Below are 15,442 nucleotides of genomic sequence, written 5' to 3' on the forward strand. Positions count from 1 at the left end.
CTAACCTTGACCCCGCCCCCGCCGGTGAGGGAACTGGGCTCGGGGTCACCCCCGCACTCGGTGTACCCCACCCGGGCTTGCAGGTAGCCGCGTGTCCGCGGTTTGGGCGGTGGCTCCGTCGGGGAGTCTGCTCAGCGGATCCTTGACTCCAAGGTAATAATGCCTTTGCCTGCTCTCCCCGGGCGATGAGGAGCCCTCCACCTCCTTCCTCTTTTGGGGCCCAGAACTGTTAGAAACTTCTTCCTTGTACTCGTCTGAAATCTGCTTGCATTTGTCCCGTGAAGGTGCCTTCTCCTCCTCGGCCTGCAGAGTACGTCCCTTTCTCTGACTCACACGGAAACTTCTCTCCGAGTTGAGGACAGTGATTGGAATCTCCCTTTCTCCCTGGGCGCCTGTCTCTTCTGGGGACTAATCACCCCCCGAATCTGGTCACAGCAGTGTCCCCCTGGTCCAGTGCAGGCCGGCTGCTCTGGGCGGTGGCCAAGGGCAAGCCCAAGTTTTTAGAAGGCGGGGGAGTCTTCGGGAGGACAGGGGACATTGGCTTCTTTTGTAGCCCTTAATCTGCGCAGACATACACTCACCCTTTATCCCGCCCTTAAGCAGAGCAGAGAGGGTATCTTTAAAACACCCAGAACTCTGAAGAGCCAAGGGCTGTCCTGGGGGTAACTCGGCTTCGTGGAAGGCGCGGCCGCTGGGGAGGAGCCTCTGCTTTACCTCTGCTCCTAGACACTTTCTGAGGACTTAATCCTGTATGGCCTGTTCTCCCAGGACCACATTTCTTACCCACGCACTGGGACCGCTGGCTGCACCGCACTTTACAGTGACCATTCCGCAGCTGGGAGAATGGCAGGGCCCGGAGAGCTTGTGATGGGCTCACAGTCACACAGTGATAAAGGGGCAGGGCTGGGACCCAGTTCCAGTTTGCCTTTGGCAGAGTCCTTCTAGCTGGTGGGGCTTTTGTTCTTTCTTGAGTGTTCCATTCATTAAGACATCGTCGCCCCTCCCCTCCCACACATTTGAGGGGTGCTGGTTGGTGTTTCTTGGGGATTGGAAGGGGAAGGGGCTTGGAGCAGAGGAGGAAGGATGGGATGGGAGGTCAGGCATCATCCAGCTCCTTTGAAATTCCATTTTCCTTTCTGAGGCCTTGCTATTTATAAATGCCAGAGAAATTGTAAACAGCCGGGGAGCTTGGGTTGGCACCCGGGGGGAGTTACACAGCAGCAAAGAAGGTTTCCGTGTGAATCAGGAAAGGAAACTTTACTCCAGAAATTTCCATAATCTTTTTTTTTTTTTTTTTTTAAATTACAGGCTAACATGAACATAGGAAAGCAGGCAGCTGGGGGTGGGTGGGGAGGCTGTAGGGTTTGCTTCTCATGGCATTTCCTTCCTTCCCTCCTTCCTTGGTTCAACACTTGCCTGGGCCTCTGTTCTGTGCCTTGCTCTGTGAGGGCCCAAAAGCCTCAAGGAGGACAAAGTTCTCTATCCTCTAAATACTTCCCATCCATAGTGATCGACACAATCATTCAATACTGAGAGTTATTTCAACCCATAAAGGGGTGACTAAGTCTGTCTGGGCCACCCCGACCACAGAAATAAGTAGGAAGTTTTCAGAAGGTAAGGGGGTTGCAGGAAAAGACATTCTGAGAAACAGGAACAGTTTATGCAAAGGTACTGTGGTTTCTTGAGCAGTCCCTGGCTAGAATGGCCATGAGGGAAGGGTGCAGCTGTAAAAATTGAGACTGTAAATAAAGATTGTAAACCAAGGGTTTGGACTTTATCCTGAAGGCAATGAGAAGCAGAGAAAGGTTTTGAGCACAACAAGGATAAAAACTCTCACTAATCTGGTGGTTGATATAGGGAATGCATCGGAGGGGGCAAGCTGGAGGCAGGGGCATCCAGAGGAGGGTGTTGCATGATCCAAGTGAAAGAGAGTGCAGGTCTGAACCAGAGCAGTGGCCACCCGCATGGATCAGAGTTGCAGATTCTGGAAGCCCAGCCAAAGGTCTCAGAACCTGCCATAAATTTCGCTGAAAAGCAAACAATAGGCTCATAGCTGCTGGATAAGGCTGCTAAATTATTTTGGGTTTTTGCAGTGTTGTTGTTTTTTCTTTTTTCTTATTTTTGATGTGGGAAAAAATATTGTTAAGGTTCAAACACAAAGAAGAGTGTCATGTAAACGTCATGCCTCCAGACCTCCTTCTTTCTCCAGAGGTAGCCATTGTTTGTAGCCATGTGTGCACTTCAGCAATCCGTGATGAGTGAGAGCTGTTGATTGGATGCGTTATGCTTCTTAGCCATCCAGTGCCATCGGTCACTTTCCTCCTACTGCTGTGGGTGGTTTGGGTCTTTCTTGAGAGGTGGCCAGGCAGGGGCTCCTGGGTGGCTCAGTCAGTTAAATGTCCAACTCTTGATCTCAGCTTAGGTTTGGATCTCAGCTCGGGTCCTGATCTCAGGGTTGTGAGTTCAAGACCCATGTTGGACTCTTTAAAAAAATAATAATAATAAGAAGAAGAAGTTGCCAGGTAGGTCATTGCAGTGATCTCTCTATATGATCTATAGTCCTTTGCTGAGGCATTGGTCTCTGGTTTTCTTCAAGCAAACTTTACAGTCTGTATCTACAGCCTCTGAGTGTGTATTTACTTAGGAGAAACCACAGGCCTGAGAGGAATTAGAATCACTGATTTGGGAGTGGAGCTGCAGCCTTAGTTCTTCTAAGTGACCTTTAGCAAGTCCTGGCTCTTTGGGCCTCCGTTTCCTCATCTGTAAAATGGGGGTGATGTTGGCTGGCATGATTATAACAAAAAGCTACCTTCTAGTATTCCACCCATGGGGACATTGATTATTCCCTTGATTCCTCACGAGTGTTCCTCTAAGATAGGCATTACTCTTTCCCCTTTTGCAGACGAGGGACCCGTGTCTAAATAACGTGCCTCCGGTTTTGTCATTATAAGATGATGGCTTTCTGGGGTTCTGACTACAGAGCCTGGCTCTTCATCCCTAAATTACCCTGAAGTTTCCTTGTAGTCCTGGCATACCGAGACTGCTGGGGTGTTCATGGTGGCTGTGTGCACAGCTTGGGGAGCTCAGCCCTGCATTAGAGAGGTCTGAAGGGCCTCCCAGCAGCACTGTTGGGAAACTCATCCTTTTCTATACTATCAACAGGATGCCAGAGCGTAGGTCCGCCCCCCTCTGTTTCAGGGAATGAAGGCTGAGAAAACACAAGATCCCTCGCACTAGGTCACTCCGTGAGTTGGGGTCCCAGCCAGGACCATCTCCCTGCCCTTTGGCAGAAGTAAGGAAAAGCAGGTCCCAGGAGTTGTGCATTTTTCAGGAGGGGGGAAAGAGAGAGCGGTTTTTAGGCAGCCCGGGTATGTTAAATAAAACTCTCTCCTCCCTTTCAACTGAGTGAGCATGTGTCATATTTCAGCCTGATGTGGTTTGTGAGTTTATAGACCACAGGAACGCTGGGTTCCTGCTGTCCTCCCTGCCCCCCCTCCCACCCCACACTCCCCTACCATATGCTTGCTCTCCCCTGCCCTGCCCCGGGACCACATCAGCAATTTGAGGGCAGAAAAGAGAAAAGCAGTAGGCAGGGTGGGCAAGGCTGGGGAGCAGAAGGCCTGGACTTAGGTCCTGGTTTGGCCACTGACAAAGTACTGGGTGACTTGTGCTAATGCATGCCTTTCTCTGGGCCCCAGGGTCCACCCTGCACTAGAGGGGTGGGCAGGATAATATCAGGCTTTGCTGGCTCTGATGGTCTCTGAGTCAGAGGGCTTTGTGCTCCGCACATGAATGTGGACCTCAAAGTGAGCCCATAGCAGTCGTTAGGTTTAACCTACACCAGCACCCGCTGGAGACGCAGCTATTGTTCATGATTTCGGTCTCTGTGGCCTCAATTGTTAGCTCCACAGTGCAGAAAAGGAAGTTGAGGCCTGAGAGTCATTTATGGGTCTTATTCCCCGCTTACAAGCAGTAAGAATCATGGCCACGGTAGGAAGCGTGCTTGCTGTGTGTGTTCACCATCTTGTTTAGTCTTTTCCCAGCCCTGTGAGGGAAGAGATACTGACTCCATTTCACAGACAAGGAAACTGAGGCTCAGCCTACAGAGACGTAATGATTTACCTTCTTTTCTTTGAGCCTCACAATAGCCCTGAGGTTGTCGTGATGGGTCCTAAGTTGTGGATGAGGAAGGTCAAGTAGAGATGGGAGCTCCCAGGGGCCTTGAGGCCATTTAGGTTCCTTCCAGGCTCCCTATCCTAGGCCCTAATGGGGCCTTGCTTATTCTGCCTCAGAAGGAACCTCTTGTTCCTCTTGCATTCAGTGCTTAGACTAAGGGATAATAGGATCCCTGAAACCTGCTCTTTCCCAGGGGGGTCCAGAAATGGTTTCAGCCATAGGGTCTCAGGGAACTCAGTGAAGGAGCCACACCAATGGGAGTGGATTCATTTATCTTGCTACACTGATTAAACAAATAGCATTATTATGTTCCAGCCTCAAGGAGGATATCATCTGGGTCTGGCTTATTTGCCAAGCAAAGGCTAGACGGTATATGTGAACCTTCAGGGTGAGGCCTGGCCCTTAATCTCCTTTCTGTAAGTGAGATGGTGAGCCTGGGCCCTCACACAATAAATACTAGTTGATTTTTGGGGAGTGGCTAAGTGGGATGGGTGACATACTCATGAGAAATGGGGTGCTTTTTCCTCCTTTCCTCCAAGGGCTTTCCCCCCTCCTTCCTTTTCTAATTATAACGAATGCTTAAGATAAGGAAATTTAGCAAATAAAAAAATAAGAGCTGTCCATAATTCTGCCAATGTGAGATAATCACTACTAACATTTGGAGGCATTTCCTTCCTGATATTTGCAGCACATTTTTTTTTCTTACCCCTATATAATTGTGGTCATATCACTTTTATAATTTTTCTATTCTGACTTTTTTTCAGCATGAGGACATAAATATTTTCTCATGTTATTAAGGACTGTACATTTAACTTTTAGAAGAGTTTGAGAAGTATTCTCTACCTAAGTAGATAAATACATGTCTATTTCTATTTAACATCTTTCATTCTTATAGTCCGGGGGATTAAAGAAATGAAATAATGCATTTTAATTGTGGAAAAAAAAAAAAGAAATTTTTTTTTATTATGAAAATGATATGTGCCAACCTGCTTTTTCATTCCTCTGTTGTATCTAAGTGGGAATATACCATGGTTCACTTTCCTCTGTTAGCAGGCATTTAGGCAGCTTATAAACAATGCTGTGATGAACATCCTCATGTATAAATTAGTTTTCTGTCATTATTTCCTAAAAGAGAGCCCAAGAAATGGAGTTACTGGGTCAAAATGATGCATTTTACAGCTTTTGCCGCATTTTGTCAAATTGCAGCCCAAAAGGCCACAACAACTCTTACTCCCACCAGCTGTTCGTGAGGGCAACAGCCTTCTTGATGCAGCACCAAAGGCTGATTATCAAAGTTCTAGCTGTTTTACTAGAAGGCGCAGGGACCATTTCCCCAGAACATTGTACTTCAGTCTTTTTTAACCCACTGAGCCACCCAGGCGCCCCTGTACTTCAGTCTTTTATTTAGGAAATACATCTGCATAGTTCGGCGTCGGTAAGGATAACGATTATAGTCACAGACTGAGGAAGCAGAGAGAAGCCTATTCTCATTTCCAGTTTCTGCTTGGGACTTGCTGTATGACTTTGGACTTGAGTCAGGTCACTGCTCTGCCTCCACGCTTAGGATGGTCGGGCTTGACTTGGTGTTATCAGCCCTGAGACCTTGGTGGGACTGTGGTGGCCATCAGCAGAAGGCTCTGCTCCTCACTGCCTTTTTGCCTGGAAATGGTTTCCAGATTACAGGTAGACCTTGGGAATTCCCCGGCCCCACCCTTTACTTCATGTTCAGGGATACTCGGGCCCAGAGACAACAATTGTTGTAAAACACATAGCGAGTCCCCTGGTTGCTAGTCCACCACTGGTGAGATTTCAAAAATTCTCATCTAAACCCAAATGACAGTTCATTTATTAAACCCAAGGCCTGGGAAGATGAAGCAACTTGATCGTGGTCAGACCTCTTGTTTTCCTTGGCAGCTTGGTCTTGGGAAAGCCATTTCCCCCCTCTAACTTGCCCCTCTCCCCCACTGCCACTGTGAAATGGGGGAGTGGCACCTTCTCTAGTTCTCCTCCTTCTACTTTTCTGCCAGCCAAAGGTTTAATTTAAAGATCCAATGGCAGATTGTGGTCCAAAACGGGGTGCTTTTTGACTCCCTAGTACAGATGATAGATCAGTGACTTAATACTATGACATAAAGAAAGATGTCTTTAAACCCTTTCTTGCAGTTGGACGTGAAAGATATTCTGGCAGATCTCAAACTTACCATGAACATGGATCACCAGGGCATTTTGTGAAAGTTCAGGTTCCGGTTAACTAGGTCTGGAATGGGGCCCGAGGCTCTGCATTTCTGATGAGGTCCCAGGTAAAGCAGAAGTTGCTGGGTAAAGCAGAAGTTGCTGGACCACAATTTGCATAGTAAGATTCTAAATCCCTTGTGAAGGGGGAACCTGGGTGGCTCAGTGGGTTAAGCCTCTGCCTTCAGCTTGGGTCATGATCTCAGGGTCCTGGGATTGAGCCCCTCATCGGGCTCTCTGCTCGGCAGGGAGCCTGTTTCCCCCCTCTGTCTCTGCCTGCCTCTGATCTTTGTCTGTCAAATAAATAGATAAAATCTTAATAAATAAATAAATAAATAAATAAATCCCTTGTGAAGGGCCCAGACCAGAGCCTAGATCTTTTAATGTCTCATGGTAGAGGTTCTTTCCACCCATCGAATTTGCCTCTCACTTTTGTTCTCTGTGCGGAGTCAAACTGTTTAGTCCACAGCTGAGTTTCTAGAATCTGAACAGCCCTTGAAATATTTTGCTGCCTAATTGCAGAGCGAGGTAGAGCCCTTCTTGAGCAACTCAGCAGGAAGCCATCTGAAGCAGGAGAAACACTTGCATTCGTCTTAACTATTTCTACCAGAAGTTTTTATACTTAAGATTATAGACATTCTTCTCTCGAGTCTGTAGGCTGCAAACTACAGCTCTGGGGAGACTGTATTGTATCACAGCCTGTGATTGTATGCCTCTGAGCTAAGAATCGTTTTTACATTGTTTTAAAATGTTGTAAAAAAAACCCAAAAAACCCAACAAGAAAACTCCCCAAAACCCCCAACCTAAAACGGTACAAGGAAGACTATGCAACAGACAAGGTATGGGGCCTGCAAAACCTAGCATATTTACTAACTGGTCCTTTACAGTAAAAGTTTGCTAACCCCTATCTAGAGTAACCAAAGCTTTGTGTGCTTCTTTATGCAAGAGACCTAGCCTTAATGCCTAAAATTTAGCGAGACCAAGAAGTCGGGAAGGCAGCCTGCCTTGGTGGGAACGGGGCAGACATCTTAGCTGTGTGACTCTGAGCACATTACTTCACCTCTCTGAGCTTGTATCCTCCCTTCACAAAATAGAAACCATGCTATGGTTTCTGGCAGAAACCATATAGTTTCAGGCTATCTGCCTGGCAGAGTATCATGAGGATGAGACAGGCTGTCTATAAAGAGTTTAATACTGGTAGGTGCTCAGAAAAGCAGTGTTGTTGTTGGGGTGGCCATTTGAACCCTTCTGGGATTGCTAGGCTGATATCGTGTTTCTCCCACCAAATCTGAAAGTCCTCCCATGATGCAGGGAGCAGTCTTTAAGGAGAGAAACACTTCTGGCTTCAGCCTCCCCCCACCCCCCGCCCCACCCCTACCCCCAGGGCAGAAAGCTCCTCTTCAGCCACCTAGACACATGGGGTTCCTGGTGACTTGCACAATACCACCAACAGGGAGTGCTCTACCCAAAGGCCAGCCCCTCCACTGGTGGACAGCGCTAACAGACTATGTCTTCTCCCCTTCTCTAAGATATAATTCAGTAAACAGGCGCCCCGAGGCCCCAGACTGGGATGGTGAGTGCTGGAAGGAAACATCTCTCTTGATGGCTCCCTCTGGAGCATGTGGGCGGTGGACTAGAGTCAGTGGTTTGTGGACCTTGTTTTTAAGTTGCTGCAGCCTTAAGGTCCAGAATGGAAAACAGACCAACTTGGAGTTAGCAGGAGTTAATGCAGACCGCAGATGAATTTGCATCTCTGGGCCTCCTCCCTTCCAGAGCTGAGGGAAGAGTGTAATGCTCTTTTTGCCCATAGGTGGCAGCACCAGCACTCTTAACTGTCTGAATGTGCACACGTGCATGAGTATATGTTTACTCACGTGTGCACACGTGTATATGCATGTGTGCATACATGTGATTTACTAGCTTCTTCCTTGGGTGACTCTTGAGCTATGGTGGCCCCAGCCCTAAGCTAGGCACTGGGATCCATGGGAGCAAATCTTAGTCTAATGGGGGAAGCTAACTGGGAATCGGACTGTAATCCAGTGTGACAGGGAAGACTAGAGGCCTGTGGGGGCTCAGAGGAGCTCACCCTGTGGGGGAGGGGAGGCTAGAGCAAGCTTCCTGGAGGAAACTGGGCTTGATCATGAGTGGAAGGAGAAATGAAGAATAGGGTTGGAAGAGAGTTCTAGAACAGACGAGACTCTGTGTGTAAATTACGTGCAGACTCAGGGGGCGGAGTGCAGCTTTGTCGGGCTGGAGCTTGGAGGGGTGTGGGTGGAAAACAAGAACTGAAGAGGCTGAAACTCATGGGACCGGCAGTGGCAGATCGTGAAGGACATTGACAAGTTCACTGAGGATCTTGGACTTTATCTCTGGGGCTCTGCCATGGGAACCATGGTAGTCTGAGCAGAGGAGTGATGCGGTCTGGGCTCACACCGTAGGGGAGAGAGGGGGTGGGGGGACCAATTAGGAACCAAGCCCAGATGATGGGTGGTGGTACCTGGACCTGGATGTTGGCAGTGGGGTAGGGATGAGAGGATGCACTTGAGTAGAACCAGCAGGGCCGGAGGAGGTGGTGTTGAAGGCATGAGTGACAGAGTAGGGGAGGTGGAAGAGGGTGGTGTCCTGGTGTCTGATCTGGCCGGGGCTGCCACTGTCTGGTGGTTGATCGTACTGTTGCTGAGATGGGGAACACCAGGGGAGGAGCACATTACATTCGGGAAGAAATGTAGTACCCCCAGTGAGGATGAGGGTGTGGTTTGGAGGTGTGTACAGGAGAAGCAGGCTGGATTTCAATGGCTTGTCCTCACACAGTTAACAGAAACTGAGAGGTCATTAGTCACTTGCAGGAACACAGTACAACCCAACTCTGCTTTGATCTACCCCATGGAACCAGGAAATTCCAGGCAGAACTCTCGGAGGAAGGCCCACAGAGGTGGCGTGGACACCAGCCTCTTTTTCAGATCCCCTGCTTTGCTGTGTATGCCACTCACAATGCAGAAATGCACCGGGAATGCCTGGGCCGTTGGCTGTCAGCTGAGAAGAGGGCTCATTGGTGTCTTAATCCCTGCAGTCTGTAGGGCCGCCCTGCATTTGGGATCTTGGACTCTCTTCTTGGCTTAGAGAAGCTGGTCTGGGCAGAGAATTTTCCAGTGTAGGTAGGAGCCAGCTTGCTTAGCTGACCCTTAAATGTGGATGACTGGGGCTCTGGGGAGTGAGGAAGGGTGAACATCCAGTTTCTCCCTGAAAGGCAGGGGGCCAAAGGGCTGGGATGCACAGTCCACTGTGGGGCCACTGTGGCTGGTCCTTCGTTCACTCATCTAGCATATAAATCCACTGGTCCTGCTGTTTGCCACCTCATGTGCCAGGACCAGCTTTCAGAGGCAGAGCAGACTGGCAGAGCTCACAGCCTGATGAGAGAGAAAGACCTGTTGCCAGATAATAATAGGGTCTTACAATGGTAGGGCAATGCTCAGGCATGTAAACAGCTTGGGTTGCCAAACTGCCCAAGTACAGAATGAGAAAAATACCATTTCCAGAAAAAAGGTTTAAGGGTTTAATTAACAATAGAGTAAACATATGTGCTATTCAAAAATCCCTGACATATCTTATCTCATTTAATCCTTATAATAACCTATGGAATAGGTTCTGACCTAATCCTTCTTGTACAGAGAAGGAATCTGAGACTCAGGGTAAAGTAACCTGATCAAGTTATGCACTTAGTTAAATGAGGGGTCATTTTGTCTAACTTCAGAATCCTGAACCATACCTCTGAAGTGGATCATAAGCTAAATTCAGATGTTCGCTGGGGTTGCCTTACATACAAATGGGATTTTTGGTTGGATTAATAAAGGCATGATGTCTAGAATGATGGAGGTGAGAGTTTGCTTGCCCTGTCCTGGATAGAGTTTTCCTGAAAGTCAAATTTTGGGTCTTGTGCTGTCAGTAGGGACAAGATTCATTTGGAGCTGATCAGGGATGGGGTTGAGGGAGGGAACCAGATACCTGGTCTCAGGAAAAGTTGGAAGGAAGAGGGTGCACAACTTGTAAAAGACTTGAGGGGCCCAAGATCACTGTCTTTGTCTCTAAGGAGCCATTGGAAACAGGATGACAGACCTATTCTGGGGGATCTGAGCAGATAGAGCTAGAACCAGTGGGTGTAAGGTGTAGGGAGAGAGATTTTAGCCCATCCTAAGGTCAGTTCTTTCAATCAGCCAAACTCTTCAACAGAAGGTCTTACAGCCTGGGCAAGAAGTGAGTGCCCTGTTGCTTGGGGTGTGCAAGTAGAAGCCATGTGACTGTGGTGATGGGTGCTGGAGATGAGTGGAAGTATCACCTGGGGATTTGACCAGATGACCTTGAGCACCTGATGTTGAGATTCTTGGCCCTTTATTTACAGGTGGTGCAGATAACCGCCTTTCCTGTGCCTCTGCCGTGGTCCCAGCACCTCTGCACGGAGCAGTCCTCTTCCCCTCACAGCCCTGCAAGGTAGGTGGAGCAGAGCAGATACCTCTGAGTCCTCCTAAACCCAGCTCTGGCTGCGCAGGGGAGTCTGGAGGAGACAGTGGAAGCAACTGCTTGTCACTACCGTGGATTCAGAGGGTGTCCAGAGTAGTAAAGCCCAGAGTCCGTTAATGCTCATTGCCTCATTTGTTCCTCACCCTCCCTTGCGAGGGAGACCGGGAGAGGGTGATCCTGTGGGGAAGAGGCAAGGGTGGGCTGGGTGCCAGGGCGCCTGGGCCCCTCTCCTCGCTGTGCTGTGCTCTCACTGTGTGGCTGTAGGGAAGTTGCTTTCCCTCTTAAGGCCTTTGTTAGCTCTTCTGTAAGAGGGTGGATTCCCTGGAGGTCCAGGAATTCTCCCCAGAGGCTTTGGAGAGGTGAGAAAAAGCTGGGCCGTGGCTGCCAAGTCTCCAGGCTTGTTGACCATTGGAGTAGCTGAGCTGTGTGAGTCACAGGGCAGGTGGATGAGTCATACCCACCTGGGACAGCTGGCAGGTTGGGGCCCCCCTGACTATCAGACTCACAGGTGACCCGCTGTAGGAGGCTGACACACGGGGCGGGCATGCAGCGTTTTGCTGGAAGCAGGGGACCCACTTCATGGCCCAGCTTAGGCCTCAGTTTCTTCGCCTATAAAATGGGTATATTGGTCTTCCACCCACCCACCTAACAAGGTTGTCTTGAGGACTGTATGAGCTCACAGATGCTCAAGAGCTTTGCGAGCTGCGAAGTGGGAAGGATCACTACCAGGGAAAAAAACAGCCTCCAATGCCCGAAGCAGAAGTGAATTTCTAATAGCAACTGTATGGAGAACCTGGAAAACACCCCTCCAGCCCATGACATCACCCTTGGGGGCCAAAAGGAGAAGGGGCTGAATGATTCCAGGGTTTACTCATCTGCTGTGGCCCAGCTGGCTTTGGGTGGTGACCCTCCTCAGAGCTGTTCCTCTTTCCCAGAGCTTAGAAGCAGGGGCCGTTTGATGGTCTCGGGAGCGGTTTGTCTACAGACCCAGGGATTCCTAGAAGGCTGGCTAGGTGGAGATGTGCTTGGCCCACTCCAGCTGTGCCCGAAGGGTAGTGCTGCCCAGAAAGAAGGGATCTGGGGCCAGTCTTGGTTCTAATGCTCCTGCTTTGGGGCCAGAGCCCTGACAGTTCCCAGAGCTGAATTGCCTCAAAGTGATCTGTCACCAAAGAGTGTTACACTCTGCCGATGCTTTTGGTAGCAAGGACACAGGGACCTGTCTTCTGTCTTCCCCACTTCTGCAGACCCTGCCGGGGCCAGGCTGGCTTGGGCCCAGCTGAGTACCTGTTAATGAGAGCTTTGCTACCCCACCCCCTTCAACTGCTGTCCCCCTGCAGTGCATCCCACCTCATGCCCACTTCTGCTGAACTGGGGTTCAACTGGGGGGCCCCAGGGACCTCCGACTTGTCAAAATCCGGTGGCACGCCCTCAGGTCTCCTTGTACCACCTGCTGGAGCATTGAATACCTTCTCCTTCCAAAAGTGCTCTCTCCTTGTTGCTCTGGGAGGCTGCCCCCCCTCAGCTGATCTCCCACTTCTCTGATTTTCTTAGGGCCCTGTCTTCCCGCCTCTGACATTCACCAGGATTCTCACCACCTTCTGGTCTTGAATTATTCCTATAGGTTCATTTGCTCCTTTGCTCATTCAGTCAGTTGTGTGTGCATCGCCAGATACCTGGGCCTGGAACCAGTGTTGGAGCATCCGCAAAGAGCAGGATTTTCCCAACCCTCATGGGCGTGCAGTGTTGCGACTTACAGCAGTCAGCTGTGACACACATAAAAGATCCACCCGTTCCTCTGCTGAGCAGATGACTAGGGTTATAAGAGCACGTGGGGTTGGGTGGGTGTGGTGGCATCTGGACCCGACACAGGACTGAGGCCTCCCTGAGAAAGCCCAGACCTGGAGAGGGGACGGCAGGTGGCTGTATGAGCAGGGAAGGGAGTCCCCAGGCAGAGGGAACAGCACGGACACGTGGTTGTGAGGCGGGACGTTGCGTGTGGTCATGGAGGAACAGGAACAGAGGAGCGTGACCGCGGGAGGAACTGGAAGAGAGGAGTGTGACCATGACTGTGGAAGGCCCTAGAGACGGAGCAGTACCCCAGGCATGCAAGCCCTTAGGGGCTTTGGTCAGAGTTCCGATTTTATCCTAAACCACTAGGGCACCGCTGGACGTTTGAAAGCAGGAGAGAGACCTGCGCATTATTAGGGGGAGCCCTTGAAAGAGCTGGCATAGGTCCCACTCTCATCTGTCCTGAGGGTGTAACTTTTGGCTCTTCCACAGCGTGGTGTCCTAACACTGCCTCAGTAGAGGCTTCCTGGCTTGGTATTGGTCAGTCCTGGGAAATGTGCACTTTCCAGCATTCTCTTTGCTCTTTGCGTCTTTTCATTTACCTGGCAAACCTTTGCTGAACTCCTGCACTTCAGAGGGGAGCTGAGTTAGATCCCATCTCATTTGTGGAGGCTGAGGCCCAGAGTGCTCTGGGATGAGGACAGGGTCTCCAGGAGCCAGGGAAGGCTTTTCCTACTCTATGTCAAGCACTGGACTAAGGGGGCACTGGGACATTCCAGCCAAGGGAGTCACGTGTGCAAAGGCCACCCGGAGCCACTGTGCTTAGGGACTGGTGAGCAGTGTGGCTAAAGCAGGAGTGTGGGGCTGAGGTGGGGAGTGCCTGGAGATGCTGGGTCTCAGTCCTCTAGGTGCCAGGGAGCCATGGACGGGCTTTGAGCTGAGGACTGATTTGCACAGTGGGATCTGAGAACGGTTGGGAGGTGGGGAGGAGGGCACATGGCAGGTCAACATTGTAAACTGGTTGTAGAGAACGAGTGTCATTGGGTGAAACCTGGTCACTCCCACCCACCCACCCACCTGTGCACACACAGTAAAATACTCTTATCCCCTTTCGGTCCCCTGCCCTTGTTGGGTTATGTCCCCGTTGGTCGGCACTTCTGAGCCCCCTGCAGTTACATCTTGGACATTAGAGGCAACAGGTCTGAGCCTGAAACGTCACTCTGGCTCTGACTTGCTATTCTCATCCCTTAATCCCTTAGCCTCTGTTTACTTAGCTGTGAAAATCGGGGTGATACAGGGCTGCTGCGGATAGCTGATGGGAAAATAAAGTCGTAAGCATAGGCCTGTTGTAGACTGATAGCTTGGTTATGTTTATTTCCCTGTTGGTTGGTAACAGCCCCATCTGTGTTGTAATCTGCCCCCGGGGGAGTCCTCTGTGGCCGTAAATCTGTAATCATCCCACTAGCACCTTTATCTTATGGCTAAGGAATCTGGGGCCCAGAGAGAGACAGTGACTCATCTAAGGTCACCTAGCTCTTCAGTAGCAGGGCTCGGACCTGTTCATTTCTCCCTCTTGCAATTCTCACTTTTTAAATGCTGATAATTTAAAAAAAAAATCTCTAAGTCAATGGGGGAAGGGGTAATAATGGAATGGGCATTTTGGGGCTAGGAGCTCTCTCAGACACTTATAGGGAGTATCCTGGATAGATAGGCCCAGAGAAAATCATCCAACCACCTAGTTACATTTGGGGAAACTGAGGCCTAGAGAGAGTAGTGGCTTGCTCAGGGTCTCCAGTGAGTAGGAAGCAGAGAGGACTCACAGGGGCCGTCTCCAAACATCACCATTAGTCGGGTGGGCTTTTCTTCCCAGCCCACACTGCCTCATGTTTGAGAAAGTGAATTAGAGCATGAAACAATAGTTTCCTGAGGACATTTTGGTTTTTAATGGGGCAGTGTGTCAAGGACCATTTCCGGAACCGTGTGTGCCCATGTGAGGGCTGCGGAGCTGAACCTGGCATAGCTATTTTGGACTAAGCCACAGGGTCCTATTTATAGGCCTGTGTGATTAGGTTGACGTGGGAAGGAGAGGCTCGCCTGCTCTCTGCCCAGCCCAGCTATGGCCGAGGAAGAGGCCCTGGGGGGCGATTCTGACCTGTGGGTGAGTAGCAGGGGATCTGAGGTGGTCCCTGAAGCCTGCTCCAAGAGGGGATCCAGGGGAAGTCCCAACTCCCAACTCGTAGAACTTCCACCAGCCAGGCTGGCTACAGAGCAGACATCAGCTGGGATCCTGTTCTCCCTACCGCCTGGGACCCGGCCAGGACTCATGGCAGTCAGACCCCTTCCCCAGCCACGCCTCTCCAGTGTCCTCATTGTTCTATGTGGGTCACACCTTGGAGCCTCTGCCTTTGCTATTCCCTCCTCCTGACTTGCCGGTTCCCAGTTCCCCGGAGAAAAACCTCCCTTTGTTCTTGTACTTGTCCTGCTGTAAGGCTCTTTGGGTCCTGGATGCTCCCTGCCCTGCGCTCCTGCTGCCCAGAGCCACTGGATGATTTCTCAAGTTCACGCGCGCTCCCTGCAGGGCCGGGAGCAAAGGCGCGAGGAGGCCTTTGTGGTCGGGAAGGTATTTGTGGTCGGGAAGCCACGGTGGCCATCCGCCTTGTGTTTGATTAGCTATGACCTGCGTGCTGACGCAGCAGTAGGTGTGTTTTCAAGATGTGTGGGCGTGAGAGGA

At 50.3% G+C, this 15,442-nt stretch overlaps 1 protein-coding gene across 2 annotated transcripts in view; it reads left to right on the forward strand.

Moving 5' to 3' along the window:
• GSN (gelsolin) overlaps positions 1–15,442 on the forward strand; it is a 54,115-nt gene that overhangs the window by 355 nt on the left and 38,318 nt on the right. The window contains exon 2 of one of the 2 annotated variants that reach the window (XM_032865763.1): positions 10,805–10,893. The gene's annotated coding sequence lies outside the window, so the exon portion shown is untranslated. Of the gene's footprint in view, positions 1–10,804; positions 10,894–14,846; positions 14,870–15,442 lie in introns of those variants that run through there. The other variant, XM_032865761.1, reaches the window with a different exon arrangement.

This window comes from Lontra canadensis, unplaced genomic scaffold (assembly GCF_010015895.1).
Source record: "Lontra canadensis isolate GAN:19392208 unplaced genomic scaffold, GSC_riverotter_1.0 scaffold30, whole genome shotgun sequence".
In the NCBI taxonomy this organism is placed as follows: Eukaryota; Metazoa; Chordata; class Mammalia; order Carnivora; family Mustelidae; genus Lontra; species Lontra canadensis.